This window comes from Cygnus olor, chromosome 15 (genome assembly GCF_009769625.2).
Source record: "Cygnus olor isolate bCygOlo1 chromosome 15, bCygOlo1.pri.v2, whole genome shotgun sequence".
Classification (NCBI taxonomy): Eukaryota; Metazoa; Chordata; class Aves; order Anseriformes; family Anatidae; genus Cygnus; species Cygnus olor.
Genome location: NC_049183.1, coordinates 12,358,879 through 12,374,059, shown reverse-complemented (window position 1 = coordinate 12,374,059; position 15,181 = coordinate 12,358,879). Strand labels below are relative to the sequence as shown.

Here is a 15,181-nt window from a genome sequence, read left to right as displayed (position 1 = left end):
CATTGTTGCAGCCTGGTTTTTGGCTAGGCAATGCCAAGGTATTGCCTTACAGAGCCACACCACCTGAGGGCTGAGCTCGGCTCCTGCGGGCTGGGTTTGCTCCTGTCCTCAGCACTGACCTGCCCAACCTCCACCAAAATCAAATCCCAGGCAGGAGGTGCTATTTCGAGCCCCTCGTCGACCCAGAGCCTCAGTTTAAATGAGTTACTACCTATAACTCCACATAAGTGCTAAGTAGCATCATTTAATAAGAGGCTGAGCCATCTGCCTCGTTAGCTAACAGACAGACCTTCAGGACAATAAACAGAAGCTTGTTTCCCTTATTGCCTTTCCTTCTCCTTTAGGACATGCCACCAGAGGCTGTAATCGGGAAGGTAACTTTGTCCCGACCACGGTCAATGTGACTCCAGTCCCTCCACAGGTGGCGTTACCATAGCATCCCAGTCTTTAATGGAGATTTTTTTAATGGAGATTTTGCACAGGAGATGGAGACAGCCACCCCATCCAGACCCCATGCTGACCCACAGGGGCTGACACAATCCCACCAGCGGCTGCTGGTTTGCTGCAGCCCTCCAAGCACAGCAAACAACTCACCCAGGGCTCTCCAATTCATATCTCTGGTATCAAATTGGAGAAGTCAGGAGAGCCACAGCTCCTGTGCTTCAGCCAGAACACCAGCCAGGGAGCCCATCATCACCTGTTGCACAGCCAACAGCAGACCAGCACCCAGGATGCCTTTTATAGACAGCTTTCCAGGACATGAAATCCACATTTAAGTTTTCTACCCTGGTTTCTGCCCCACAAAGCTGTTTGGCACAGCCGTATCTCACCCCTGGCAGCTGCAGGCACCTTTAGCAAAATCTTCGGCTCCCACTGATGTGGAAAAATTCATCCATTTCCCTGCCCGTGTAAGCACAGGTCTGGCATTCACGGCACTTCCCACCGTGGCACGGTGATAAGCCCTGAATCACTGCTCACTGCTACAAACCCTGCACTTTGGTAAGGACGGACCAAATCAGGATAAAAAAAACCACCCTGGGACCCTAACTAAGCACTTTAGCTGCTGGAGATTGCAGAATCCTATTTAGTGATATCAGAGCATTTTCTGCAGAGGGAACATCTACTTAGACCTGGCTATAAGAAGTCAGGAAATTAAATATTTCAGGAGGAAGAAGAAACCCACACAGATCTGCCCATTTTGGCTCATTTCTAGAGAAAATTTTGGTTTAGAAATGGGATTAACTGGTGTGAGGGTGTCCCAGCACACTCTTGCACCACATAGCACCCTGGTTTGACCACATACTCCCACCCCGACCAAGGTTCTTCTGGAGAAAACACAGCTTTTTATTTTATTATTTAAATAAAGGTGGAAGGACAAGCTCTCCTCCCAGTTACACCAGTGACTTTGTGAATCTCCACATGGATTGCACAGGCACAGCTCTCATTTGGGGCTGTTCTGAGCATCTTTTGGAGTCACCCTCACCTTGGGATACTCAAACCCAACCTGCTCAGACACCAGTAATTTCCACTGGCTAGAAGGTAGCATTAATCTCCCATTTAACTATAATATTCCAAACACCATGGCTCAGCAAGCCTGTGGTGGGAGAGTGCACAGCCACTTCCCCCAGATATAATCCAGCCCCATTCAGCTGCCACCACCACTCATTCATTACACATTCATGCACAGTACCTGCTCATTCAGGGCTCTTCCACAGATTAAATATCAAGTGATTTATACATCACCATCCCCTTTAATTTAAATACATTGGAATTGCTATCAACTGACTTGATCTTCCCACGACTTTTTTTTTTAATCCTCCACCTGCAGTTTCATCACCATAGGCCACCACCCAGGTGGATGTCAGAGGTTCAGAAGCACAGTCCAGGCTGGAAAATGGAAGGGAGAGCTCCAGCAATGCTCAGACCCTGCACAGCATTACAGAAGGACCTTTTATTCTCTTGAGCAGAGATCTGGGTTCAGGTGCAGCTGAAGGGATATCGCCTGTCAGAAGGCATGCACCCCACCACCACGCCCAGCTCCCCAGCATCCCTGGAGGCTGCCCATGGGCAGAGGCTTTGCAGCAAACAAGCTCTGTCCTACTTGATGGACAAAAAAAGCAACCAGTGACTGCCCAAACTTCACTTGTTGGGGATTGAATCTATTGCTCTGGCCTCAGCACACTTAGGGCACATGGGCTATCACATCCTTTTGATGTGGAGAGCCTCAGAAACTCTTCGCCGTAGGCTCTGCTCTCAGCTCTTCTCTTCATCTCACCCTCCTGGCCAAAGAGGAAACCTCTCAGCCCTCCACCACCTCCTCACACCCAGTCTCCTGCATGGCAAAGCCACCCCCAGAGGGTAATGCCTCTTTTTTCCAGGATCTGGGATGAATATAGCAGTGATGAGCAAGCCTGGAGCTCTCAATCCTGCTCCTCAGAGAAGAGGAAGGCACATCACTAATACCTGACTGGGTCATGGGTGTCCTCCACTTGCCAAGGAAGAGCAGATCTGCACTCAGTTCTCCCCCATGTCCTCACTCTGGAGGTCAGGAGGTCCAACGCTGCTGCCCATGGCACAAAAGGGGAGAGAACACTTCCACAGGAAGGGAAGAAAGAAGAAAGATCTCACTGGGGCTGCAGGAGCCTAAAGATGGAAAACGCTTACAGCTGTGTGCACATCCATATGCATTAGAGAACAGGCCCTGATCCAGCACATGCTTACGTCAATCTGCCGTCACCAAGATTTAGGAGAACATTTAAAATCAAGCTCAAATCTCCTCACACTGCAAAAAGTGGGGACAAAGGGAAATAAGTCTCATGGTTGGAGCGGAAGCAGGTGTCGGAGGACCCAGTCCCACCCCAGGCTCCAGCACCAGATAACCCTGGGCATGTCACTTCACCTCCAGGTTTCCTGGAGCCCCCAGCTCCCCAGGCAGGATCCCCTGACTGCCAAAAGGGGCTCCCAGATGCCCACAGAAGACACAACCAGGGTTGGAGGCTGATTTCCATCCATTCCCCATGGCCAGCCATTTATGCACAATTACAGATGAGGGGATCACCACAACTCACAGCTCCAAGGGGCTCACAGGGGTCCCAAGGAGCTGCCCAGAGCCTCACCCACAGAAGCAAGTCAGGATTTCCAGCCAGGATTTTGTCTGCTGGAAATAAAGACAACAGCACTTCACAATAAACAGGGAGCAAAGCAAGATCAATAAGTGAAACATGCTTATTTCCCAGCCCAGCCAGAGCTAATTAAAATGAAAAGGGTATTACTCTGCCCACCATCGCAAGTCAGATATCAAGTGCAAAAGAGTGGGTGTTGGCCTAACGGCTATACAACACAGTACTGCTTAGGCACGGCTCTGTTATAAAGATAGGGAAAAATAAAAATAAAATCAGAACAGAAACTAGTAATTCTTCACTGAGATTCGGGAAGCCATGCAGAAAGTCTGGTGTATCTTATAGCCAAAGTGTGATTAAAAGAACCTAAAAGTGAGTTCACAGTGGAAAAGGATTTTAACATAGAAGACAACTCTTCTGCTAAACCACTAGTGAAGGTTAAGATTAGCAGATTGACCCACACAGCAAATGAACAAACAAACTCCACGTGGACCTGGTGGTGACATTCGCTGTGTGTGTTTGTCGGGAAGCTCTAAGAGCCGCATCCCACAGATTTATTTCTCCTTCCCTTAAATGTGAAGCTGTTGTACAAACACCACAGCCGGATTGCTGCTCCTTTGTGAATTGGGACAGCTGTTGAAACATGTTGGCTTATTGAAGCTTTCCTTTTACTCCTCCTGTGGAGGATGTTCTCCAGAAGCGGTCGCGTTATTCCTGCGCCCACACTCCAGCATCTCCCTAGGCAGGGTGACCGGGAGCCAGGCCAAGCGAGCAGCACAGCCCCATCCAGAAACCACGTGCACAAAGGGGTGCAGGAGGCAATCAAGTCAGTATGTGTGCTCAGAGGCCCCAAGGGAGCTGCCAGAGGGCTGGGACCAGCTGGCAGGACAGGGTGAAGCCTCCAGCACACCGGGACCAGGGCAGGGCAGGCTCCTCAGCTGCCATCCCCATATCCCCAGCTCTTCACAAAACCTGGCCTTCTCCCAGCACAGGCCAAGTGCCACAGCCTCCAGGGACAGACTGAAACCAAGACAGGGTAAAAGTTCATACTGATCCCTTGTGTTTTATGGCACCATTGACCTCCTGGATTTCCAGCAGCAAGCCACTTGCAGAGCCTGGCAGCAGCTCTCCATCCCTCAGGCCACGAGCCAGGCCCTGCAATTCACTGCTCAGCACGGCTTTCCCAGGAGAAGGCATCTGGAAGTGACAATTGCAGTCCCCCCGCGATTAGCTGGAGCTAATTGGCGCAGCAACAACAGCTATCACATCCCTCATCCCACAGGCCCCAAATCTCACCCTTCCTACATCTGCTCTTGTACCTCCTGCACCCTAACCAGGGGCAGGACAAGCACAAGGGTTATGGCTTTGGTTTCCAAGCCATGTCGTGGGGCAGGGGTGGCTCAGGTAAAGCAGAAGCAGGTGTTTTTATACCTAAAGTAGCTGCTCAAGCGCAAACTCCTCAGCACGACTCTGAGCACGGAGCTAAAGAGAAACTGCTCAAGCTCCTCAACCATCCCAGGCTTCTGCCTTGTGCTCAGACTGCCCAGTCCAGAGGGGGAAGAGTTAATTAATAACATCAGAAAATGAGCATTCAGGCCACACAATTACTCTCTCCTGCAGGAATACCTTGGTGAGCCAGCAGCATCAACACGACCAGCTCTGAAGTCGAGACACTTATCCTTTGACAATGCTCTGTTGCAATGACTTTATTTTGATGGTACCAGATGATTAATGCTTACGGCTGCTGTCATTTTGTTTGATAGATTTTGGGGCTGCAGAGTGACATTTGCTCAATGCACCATTCCTGAAAAGCCGTGCTCGTCTTAGAGAGGAGAGAGGCATCCAGCACAGCAGCCAGACTTTTTGCAAGCCACAGGTGATCCAGAGAGTTGCTGTGAGAAACATGGGGACGCTTACAGGAAGCCCTGCCTGGTAAAGGCTGCGTAGAGAGGAAGGTGCATTAAACAGCTAATGTTGTAAGAAATGGTGAGAGTTTGTCTCATCCAGAGGTTGTCAGTTAAAAACATCACAGCCAAAAGCCACAGCAGACTGCTCGGGTTTGCCACAAACAGACTGGAAGATGGAGCAAGTAGCAGAGATCGGATCCCCAGCTGAGGCTCTGCGGGGCTGACTTTCAGCCACACTGAGCTCTCACAGCTGCTCTCAGAGCCAAAAAGCATCCAAAAAATCAAACTGATCAATCAGCAAAACAAGACACAGACAAATGTCTTAATCATAGCATTCACTAACATGAGAAACTTGGAAGCCTTAATCCCATCCTCTGTTCCTCCAACTCCCCCCACCTGTAACACAAGGACAAGAACCACCTACCTCCCCCAGCTGTTGCAAGCTTTTCCTAATCAATCAGCTCATTAATTCATGCAGAGCATTAGGTAGACAGCAGATGGACAGCTTTATACAATAGTCTTTTCTGCAAGGTAAAATATTTCTGCCTAATCCCCCACCAGCAGCTGCCTGCCCACTCCCACCCCACAGGCATGGGGGTTTCCCCAGGACCCGAACAGCACCCAGGGCGACGCAGGATTCTCTGGCCGGAGACACCCCATCCCAGGGCTTCTTACAGATTTCATTTTCATCTCATCGTATTTAAAAGCTGTCTCGGGAGCGTAATGATTTTAAATTCACTCACCACCGCAGTCCATCAATTGAGCGGCGGCTGCTAGCGCCTCGCGAGCAGGCGGTGATGAATGGGGCTTTCGAGATGGCATCGCTCAGCTCCAAGCGAGAGCAGAGCGTGGGCAGAGGGTGGAGAAGGGAAAAGCAAAGAATTTAAAAGGAAAAAGCAGGGAGGGGAGGGAAAAAGCCCAACCTGCTCACTGCAAGCTTCGGACAAGCATTCCTCCACTGCTGGGAGGCATGGCTTTGAGGGAGCAGTCTTGGCTTGTGTTATTCTCCCTGATCTTTGTCATCTTGCATTTGTAATAAATGTATTGGCCAGTTTATTTAGTAACCAATAGCCCCACATCTGCCTTGCAGAGACAGGGCTGCCAGCCTCTGCCCCGTACACATGCCCTTACCCAGCAAGCGGAGGCACTGCTTCCCTTTCAAGGAGGGGAAGAAGAGCAACCACCTCATACCACAGACATGTGTCCCTTCAAGAAAAAGCAAGGAAGGGCACAGCACTGCAGGCATTACCCCTCACTCATCCTGACCCTGGTGGGATTGGGATGGGGAGCACCAGCACCCATCCCTGCAGCGGCCACGGGTGCTGCTCCCCTGACACCTCCACACTGCTTGTCCCCCTGAGTCACAGCCACTTCCTGCCATACACACAGGACACATCCCCTGAAGGGGTGCTGCTCCAGGGAGATCAGCCCCACTAGCTGCTTCTCCCCCCTGCAGGAGAGGGAAAAAAGCAATTCCATGCACACAGCAATCCCAATGCTTGGGGCATCCTAAAGTTACATCCCCAAGGTCTCATCCTGCTCTGCCACCAAGCGCCCTGCTGCCCTGGGAGGGGATGGTGCTGAGCACTGGGAAGGAGCCACTGCACATCTGGGACCCTATTTCTCCTTTTTCCTCCAGTTATGGGGCCGGGTCAGCACTGTGCAGCTTGCAAGCAGAAAACTATTCACAGTACATAAAGCTGTACCAAAGAGGCTGCAGTTCGTGGTGTGAGCACCACAGCTGCGTGCTACCACTCTCAGAGAGGGGAAAGAAGCAGAAAAATGAAATCCACAAAACAAGCAAAAAATAAAAATAAGAGGCAGTAAAAGTAAATTAATGATGTTGCTCCAATTTGAGCAAACACTAATTAAGAACATGTAATTGAATTAATGCATTATTTAGAAACCCTAGAAAATCCCGAGCAGGGGTAAAAATACATTGTAGGGCTCTTTTGACATCCCATATCTCACGCCTCACTACTCTCAATCTATTTTAATGTCACCAGAACCTCCAGATTTATTTATGTCCTTGTCACTCACTCACCATTGTTTGGTATTTATCTTCTATATCTATATTCTCTCCCCTCAATTTTACCCACCCATATGGGGCAGTGATGGCCGTGTGATAAGTCAAAGCCGTGTAAAGAATTAGTTCGGCTATTCAGCTACTTTCCCTCTCTCTGCCTGGTAGCCAGAGGTCTGGGTCTAATTTGTCTAGAGCCTGGAAAAATGTCAAATGCTTCATTAACAAACAAACCCAGCTTCTGGAAATGTTTTCCTCCAGCAGCCTCAAGTGTCACTTCACCGCAAAGGGCCCCGCACGAGCAGGATCTGAGCCTGACCCAGAACAGGTCGGAGAAACGGTGTCATCACAGCCTGGAAATGGGGAGGAAGCATCATCCCACGGAAAAGGGGGGGGGAAATATCAGCCCCTCAAAAGTTGTACAGCAGATATCCATACCTACAGAAGGTCCCAAGATAATTGCATTCGCAAATGGGACAGTTTACTAGTGCTTTGGGTATTTAGCAATAGGTTTTACATACGTTATTTTCCCCCCTTCTGAGCCCTTCACAGCAAGGCTTACAGTTTTCTACTACACCTGGGTTTCCAAGAAGAGATACAGACAAGTACATCAAAAGGAAAGAAATTGCAAGTGTCTTTAGCCTTTTTAAGCAAGGAAGGCATCATGTGAAAATAACACAGGCATAACTGAGCTCATGCACATGTAGCTCTAAGAAAGGGGAAAAGCAGCAGCATTAAAGTATCTGACACTTAGGTATAAGCATATATTGTAGCAAAACATGCATGCCGTTTATAAAGCATATCGGAAGACTTTTCCCCAAAAGACGCTGTATGGAGTGTAAAATTTTATTACCTCTGCCTGTCCATTTCACAAAGATCTACAGAGAAACACGTCAACAAACCTGCCTGCAGTATAACTCCATTAAATCCAATGAATGAGTTTGGCCCACAAAAAAACTCTGCGCTTACTGTAATAAAGCTAAAAGCTGATAGCAGCTGATACAGTAAAACACACACTTCTATACATTCCTTCCTCCTGATTTGAACATACGAGCAAGCTGCACAGATTGCTCTTGTCCAGCTCCTAAAGAAATGCTGTAATGGGGGAGAAAAAAAATATTGGAGTTTTTCTCTTCACTTTGTTTGAGTTTAAATGCCCACAGCTTTTTCTCTGCTGTTATAACTTCACCAGCTCCACATCCACCTCCTCCGGTGTCCCTCCAGCTCCCTTACACGGGCTGACACCCCCGTGTCACCTCCTCCAGACCCTCCTGCCCCAGCTCCTCTTGGTGCGAGGAGACTCCAAGTCTCCTCACAGCTTATTTTTCAGATGTTTCTTGTTTATTCCTATTACAGGGATGTCTCAGAGACCTAGAGGGCTCTTCTGCTAGGGGCCATACATATAGCCACAACTTTGGTGGCCAAGCTGCACCTAACGTACTATTTCATGTTCTTCCTCCTCTTCCTCCATGTCACCGGGGCTGCCACCGTGCTCCTCAGGGTGGGGAGGACACAGGGCCACTTGAGGTCTCCCCTCCATCCCCTTCATCGTGAGGTCCTCACAGCCCTGCCTCCTTCCCTGCCCACACTTTAGGGCCACCCAGGGCTCTGGGGGCATCTTGCCAAGCCCCAGCCCGTGCCTCTCCCCTCCACCAGCCCCACATCGCTGCTGACCCCACACCTCCATCGCACCACACCAGAAACCACCACACAAAGCCCCAGCACCATCCACAGTCTCAGACTCTAGGTTCATAACACTTTAAAAAAAAAAAAAAAAAACTTATTCTTCCCCCAGCAGCTGCACCAGCTCACACCAGCCACCACAGAGGGCTGCACACCTTGCTCACACCCCTTTACATCCCCTCCAGAGTTTCCCCATCAGCCTCAAATCACCCACACACCCCAGCTCAGCCTACCTGCACCAAACCACCAGCATCCTCTCCTCCAGGAGCTCCTCACAACCCTGCAGCAGCTCTTTTCAAGCCCCTCTGCTCCACGGTGCCCTTTGCTGACTAATCCCAGGCTGCCACTACACCTGGGGCTAACGCCGATTCACGGCCGAGTGCCGGCAGCTGGGACGCTGCGGGTGCTGCCGTGCTCCTGGGGTTTTTCCCCTTTTTTTTCAGTGAAATCCCAGCCCTGGGCTGTGCCCGGCTGCTGCTCTCTGCATCCCGCGGGGACACGGGGCTTCACCAATGTAACCCATGGCTGCTTGTTTGTCCCCAACGCAAGCACGAGGAAAATTAGCCCTGGGAGATACTGCCCGAGGATGGGGCTGAGTCTTTACAAGCAGAGTCCTGTCCCTGTCACAGCCTCTCCGAGCCCAGCATTAGGTCGGGAGCCCAGCTCGGAAACCTCCGAAGCACCGGCCGCGTCCTTCTGTTTGCACGCCTTGTGCGGTCCTATATTTAGCGTGTGATGGGAGAACCGAAATAAATAATCCATAGCTCGTAATAATTAACATTACGCCTTGAATAAGCCAAAAGCCTGACCTTTCCTAGCGAGGCTGTCCTGGTGAGAGGTTAGATCTCGTGTTTTCTGATCATCAAATGGGAAAGCATCAGCCAGACAGGGAGAACAAGCTCTTATCTAGACCTGATTTCTCTCCTCTCCAGGGGATCCTGTAGGATATTTCAGTTCTCTCCCGCTCGCTGTATGACTCTTCCCTCCCCCAGTTGCTTGAAATCAGCCAAATTCACAATCTCATCTGGCCGGGCGTCAAAGGGGGAAAAAAATCAAGTCCTAACGCAGCGACTACTTTGAACGGGGACCTAAAGCCCATCAGAGAGGCGGTATCGATCCCAGCTCGGGGCACCTCGGCCATGGAGGGGAAAGCCAGGGGCAGCCGCAGAGCGGGGCTGGGTCTGGCACGAGTTCCCCGGTGGGTGCGTGTGCCTCAGGCGGGCGGGCACCCATCGCCCTGTGCCAGCACCGGCAGGCACCCAGGGGTGGGCGAGAGCCACACTCGCTTCTCACCTGCCGCTGTGCGCCTTCGTGTGCGGCCCCTTGCAGCGTGCATCGCCTCGGAGCTGCTACAACGAGCGTGTGCGCAGCAGCGATACACGCATCTACGCGGTGTGAGCTCCGTGCGTGAGCAGGGCAGGGGATCGGGGTGTGCGTGTGTCCGTGGGTGATGCTGTGCCCCCAGAACCCAGCTGCAGGGCCCCCAAGCAGCCCCCCTCTGGGCAGCGGAGGAGAGGGGGCACCGGGCCGGGGCTGGGCTCGATTCTGGGCGAGCTCCCAGTGCTTTTGGCCCGCGTTGGCGCTGGCTCCACGCTCCTTATGTAACCGCAGCAGGGCCGTGGTGGGGAAGGGGCACTGAGACCGGGGGGAGAGGAGCCCCCCAAAACCAAAAGGGGCCTGGAGCAGATGCTGGGTGCCCCCCTTTGGTGGAGGATGGGGGATCTAGACGGCTACTGGGTGTGCTGGGCCCTGTTCGGGGCAGCTCCGGGCTCCCCCCCGGTGCGCTGCGGGGCAGGATCTGGCCACCGGTGCCGGTCCCCGCGGGGGGAGCTGCCTCCAGCCCGGCTCCCGCAGGGACCTGCCCTGGGGAAGGGGCTCTGAGCCCCCCCGCTCCCACCCCAAAACCTCAGTACCTTGTGGTGCGGGGGAAGTTTGGGGAATCCCAGATTTTGGAGGGAAGCAGGAATAAAACACGGGGGGAGGGGGGCGTTAAAAAAAAAAAAAGAAAGCCCCCAAGCCCCCATGGGGTCCCGGCGGCTCCTGTGCGCCCCTCCCCGAGCTGAGCCCCTCCGGAGCATCCCTGGCACCGCGGAGCCGTGCGGCTGCCGGCACCCCCTTACCTGCCGCTCTCCCGTCTGCTGCCTGCCCTGCTCCGGCTCTTCCTCTCCTCCTTCCTCCTCCTCCTCCTCCTCTCTCCCTCTCCCTGCTGCTCGGGGCTCTTTATGGAGATTCATTCATTCATGCCTTCCCATCGGGCCCCCAGCGTTTCCCTGCCTCCCGGAGGCAGAGCGTGTGACGCCTCGCCCCTTTCCAGCCACTTTCTGCTGGCACAAAGCGCCCCAGCCCCGGGGCGGGGGGGGGGACACGGACACGCGTGGGCAGCCCAGCCCGTGGGAGCCTCCCCCCAGAGCCGGGAGGGGCAGGTTTAAGGGGCGTGGGCCTCGGGGTGGGGGGGGGACACACAAAAAGGCTTTCTCCGGTGCCCATCACCGGGGTGTCGGGTCGCTCGGGCGGTGACGCCCTTTCGGTGCCCCCCCCCCCCCCACCGCACGGAGCTGCCGGACCCACGCGGAGCCCCCCCCCCAAGTGTCACCCCCCTGTGCCACCCGCTGCCGGTGGCTCCTCGCACCCCTGGGTGCCCGGCAAAGCCTCCCCCTGCCCCAGCCTTCCCCAGGACGAGGAGGGGGGGGGCTCAGCTCTGCCTCCCCACCGCTGCAATTCTCAGGGGAAGGGGCCGGCTGCCCCCCACAGCCCTCCTCGACGGCATCCCGCTGCCCCCCGCAATGCCGGGCAGTTTGGGGAGAGGGCCGTACGGGTGGGTGGGGACGGGGGGGGGCTTTTTTAGGTGCTAAACTTTAGGTGGTTTTCGTCCCCAGCCAGGCAGAGCTGCGTTTTCCCTTTTAGACGCCGTGGGAAATGGGAAAAGCAGCGCTGGGTTTGGGCGCCGCCAGAGCGCCGAACCCCTGAATTTGGGGCAAAAACCACCTAAAACGCTGCCCGAAGGGCCCCGCCCGCTCACCGGGGAGCCGGGCCGTTTGCACGGGCGGTGCCACCCCCTTGGAAGCGTTGCCATCGATCCCTCTGACCGCCCGCGTTTATTCACCGCAAACTTGTAAATATTTCATCCGACGCAAACCGGCCCCGGCAAGCCCGGAGCTGCTGCAAGGGGGCTGGGGAAGGCGTGCGGGGCTGCCTCCGGGCTCGGAGCCTCAGCCCCGGGGGGGGGGGGGCTGCTGATACCGGCCCCCTCCTCAATCCGCTGTGCATCCCTGGGGCTGCAAATCGCAGCCAGGACGTACACCCCCCGGGCTCCCCGGACCGGGAATGGCAGGGCTGAGCGGGGATGCGGGGGGGTCCGGGGAAGGGTGGGGGGCACCCGACGGTGCTGAGGACCCCCGGGGGTCCGGATCCCCCCCTTCTGCCCTGACAGCCCCTGCCCAAGTGCGGCTCCTCACCCGCAATGGCAGGCGCTTGGCTCAGCAGGGACCCCCCCGGGGATCCCCTCCTCACGCCCCCCTCCCGCCCCCCCCAGGTCGTTATCTGCTCTTCATTCAAATGCAATCAAGAAATTTCTTTGGCAGCTCCGGCCGCGGCTCCACGCGTGCTCCCCGCCCGGCAAGTGCCCGCGTCCTTCGGGCTCAGCCGGAATTTGGAAACTGAGCCGGAACTTTACAGCAACATCTGGCACCGGCATCAAAGCCGCACCGCGTCCACCGAGCGGGATCACGCTCCCGTTCCTCCGTCGGCACCTTATTTTTAATTTTTTGGGGGGTCTCAAACTCATAGGTGGGCGCCTGTCCCCCCCCCCCCCCGCCAAGCCCTCCGGCAGCGGCACCGGGGGGGCACTTGGGGCCGGGGCCGTCCCGGGGAGCAGCCCCCGGCTGGGTGCGGTGTGTCCCCCCCCCAGCCACCACCGCCCTCCCCCATTAATTTTCTTTAATTAAAGCACTAAGTGCGGCACGTTTCGCCAGGACGGAAATAGCCGCTGAAGGAGAGCATGTGGGGAGGGGGAGGCAGGTCCAAATTACCGGCGTGGGTATTCGGGAGGAGGGGGGGATGCAGAGCCGAGAGCGGCTCTACCGCAGCCCCCACCCCACTCATCCCATAGCCCCCGGGGGATGGGGTCACTTGGGGTGCTCGGGGACAGCCCCCCCTGCGCGCTCCGGGGACGGGATGCGGGCGGACCCCCCCGTACCCCGGGGGATGCTGCTGGCACCTGCTGCCCCCCCGGGGCACGGGGGCTTCCCGGAGCCACCGGTTGCAGCAGGGACCCCCCCCCGGACCTCTCGGCACCCCATAGCGCTGGGGCGGCCCCGACGTGGGGCACCCCGACGGGCAGGGGGCGTGCGGCGGGGGCGGCTGCTGAGACTCCCCCGCGCCCCCAACTCGCTCCGGCCCCGATTTCCCCGGGGGCACAGGGGACCGGGAGGGGCCACAGCCCAACCGGGGGACCCCCGGGTGGCGGCGGGGAGGGCTCCGGGCTCCCCCCCCTCCGCCTGCCCCGCGGCATCCCCATCCGAGTCCCACGTCGGGCTGCGGCGGCGAAAAGTTTGGCGACACGGAGCGGCCACCGGGGGGGTCCCGGCACCCGGCACCGGCCGGGGGGGCACCGGCATGGTGGGGGGGGGGCTCAGCCCGAGCTGGGGCTGGGGAAGGGTGGGAGCCGGAATCGGGGGGATGCTGCGGGCGCACCTACCTGCTCCGGCGGCGGCTGCGGGCGCCCGGCAGCGGCAGCCCCGAGGCGCGGTGATGGGCGCAGCCCTGGCTGCGGCTCCCCGAGCCCCTCCAGGCGGGCGGGCCGGGGGCAGGAGGCGGGCAGGGAAACGCAGCCGGAGCCGAGCAAATCCCAGCGCTGGAGCCGGCCTCCGAGAAGAGCAGGGCTGCAGCTCCTCACTGCGTCAGGCGGAGAGCCCTGCCCGTGCAGGCGGCGCCGGGCAGCGCTGCCAGGCCCGGGGGGCTCCCATCGGCACGGCTCGGCACGGCTCGGCCCCGCCTGGCGCGGCTCGGATCGGCTCGGATCGGCTCGGAGAGAAGCACGGAGAAGCGGGCAGGGCGGGGGGCGCGGCACGGCTCGGCCTAGCACGGTCCGGTTCGGCTCGGCTCGGTTTGGCACGGCGCGGCGCGGCGCGGCTCGGTCCGATCGGGTTCGGTTCAACGCAGCTCGCCTGGGCTGGGTGCGACCCGGCTCGGCTCGGCACGGCTCGGCTCGGCGTGGCCGGGTTGTCACGGCACGGAGCAATAAGCGGCTTGGCCGGGAGAGCCGAGCTGGCAGCGGGGAGAGAGGGGGGAGACGGGGGGGGTGCGTGTGTATGGCGTGTGTGTGTGTGCATGTGTATGGGGTGTGTGTGTGCGTGTACATGGGGTGTGTGTGCATGCATACGGGGGGTGTGTACATGTGTATGGGGTGTGCATGCATGTATATGGGGTGTGCACTCGTGTATATGGCGTGTGTGCACCTGTGTGGATGTGCGTGTGCTCGTGTGTGATGGGGGTGCATGTCTCGGGGTGTGTGAACACAAATATGTGTGCTGGGGGGTATCCACATGTGTGTGACAGTGAGACCGTGTGTGCGTACGTGGCTGCAGGTGCAGCACCCATGTGTATGCACGTGCGTGCGAACGTCTCTGTGTGTCACCCAGCCCCTGGCCCCAAGCTCTGTGGGGGCCTGGGCCCAGCTCAGCCAGGCACTGGGGGGAGCATGGAGGTGAGGGCAAGCAGGTGGGGAGCTGGGCAGCAATGGCGCTGCTCCAGGACCCCTGCCCGCATCTCCTGGAGCCCCCCGGGTGCCCCCAGTCCTGGTTGCAGCCAGTGCATCCCATGTTGAGCCCTGCCCAGGCACCATCCTGCCCCAAGACCATCCCCTGCCGGCCCCAGAGGCTGCCCTCCTGTCCCCCTGGGGCCTCTTTTAATGCTGTTTAGCAACACAACACAAAACTTACAGTGATTAAAGTGTGGCTGGCCCCTGGAATAAAAGTGCTTTTCTCTCCTATCGCTGTTGCTGGGGTAAGGGCTGGCCATGACGTTTCTCATGATGTCCCAAGGTGTCCAAACCCAAGCCTGCAAATCCCTTTCGCAGCCCTGTGGGGATGTGGCAGGGGAGACACAGAAGGTGGGGTGCAGCAGAGAAATTTTCAGCTTAATAGCAACAACAACAACAGCAAAGCAGCCAAAAAACCTGAAGCATGGAGCAATGGAGCTGGGAGACAGCTGGGAAACAGGCAGGCCGTGGCCCCTCTCCAAACGGCAGCTGGCAACCTGGCGCAGCGCTTGCCTGTGTTTGGGCACACAGCCCCAGGGAAGCACTCACCAAAAGGCAAGAGAAAACCCTGCGGGATGGGGAGGGATGGGGCAGGGGGAAGCACTCCAGCATCTCCTGCTCTGCAGCCCCAGCCTGGCCTCTGACCCACTGGGGGGCTGCAGGGCTTGGTCTCTGTGCGAGCTGGGTGCTC

At 56.7% G+C, this 15,181-nt stretch overlaps 1 long non-coding RNA gene across 1 annotated transcript in view; it reads right to left on the bottom strand.

The window, feature by feature from the left end:
* LOC121078219 overlaps positions 1-13,622 on the bottom strand; it is a 61,474-nt gene extending 47,852 nt beyond the window's left edge. Inside the window, exon 1 of the long non-coding RNA XR_005824497.1 lies at positions 13,429-13,622. This is a non-coding gene — a long non-coding RNA (uncharacterized LOC121078219). The remainder of the gene's footprint in view (positions 1-13,428) is intronic.
* Between the last annotated feature and the right edge of the window lie 1,559 nt (positions 13,623-15,181).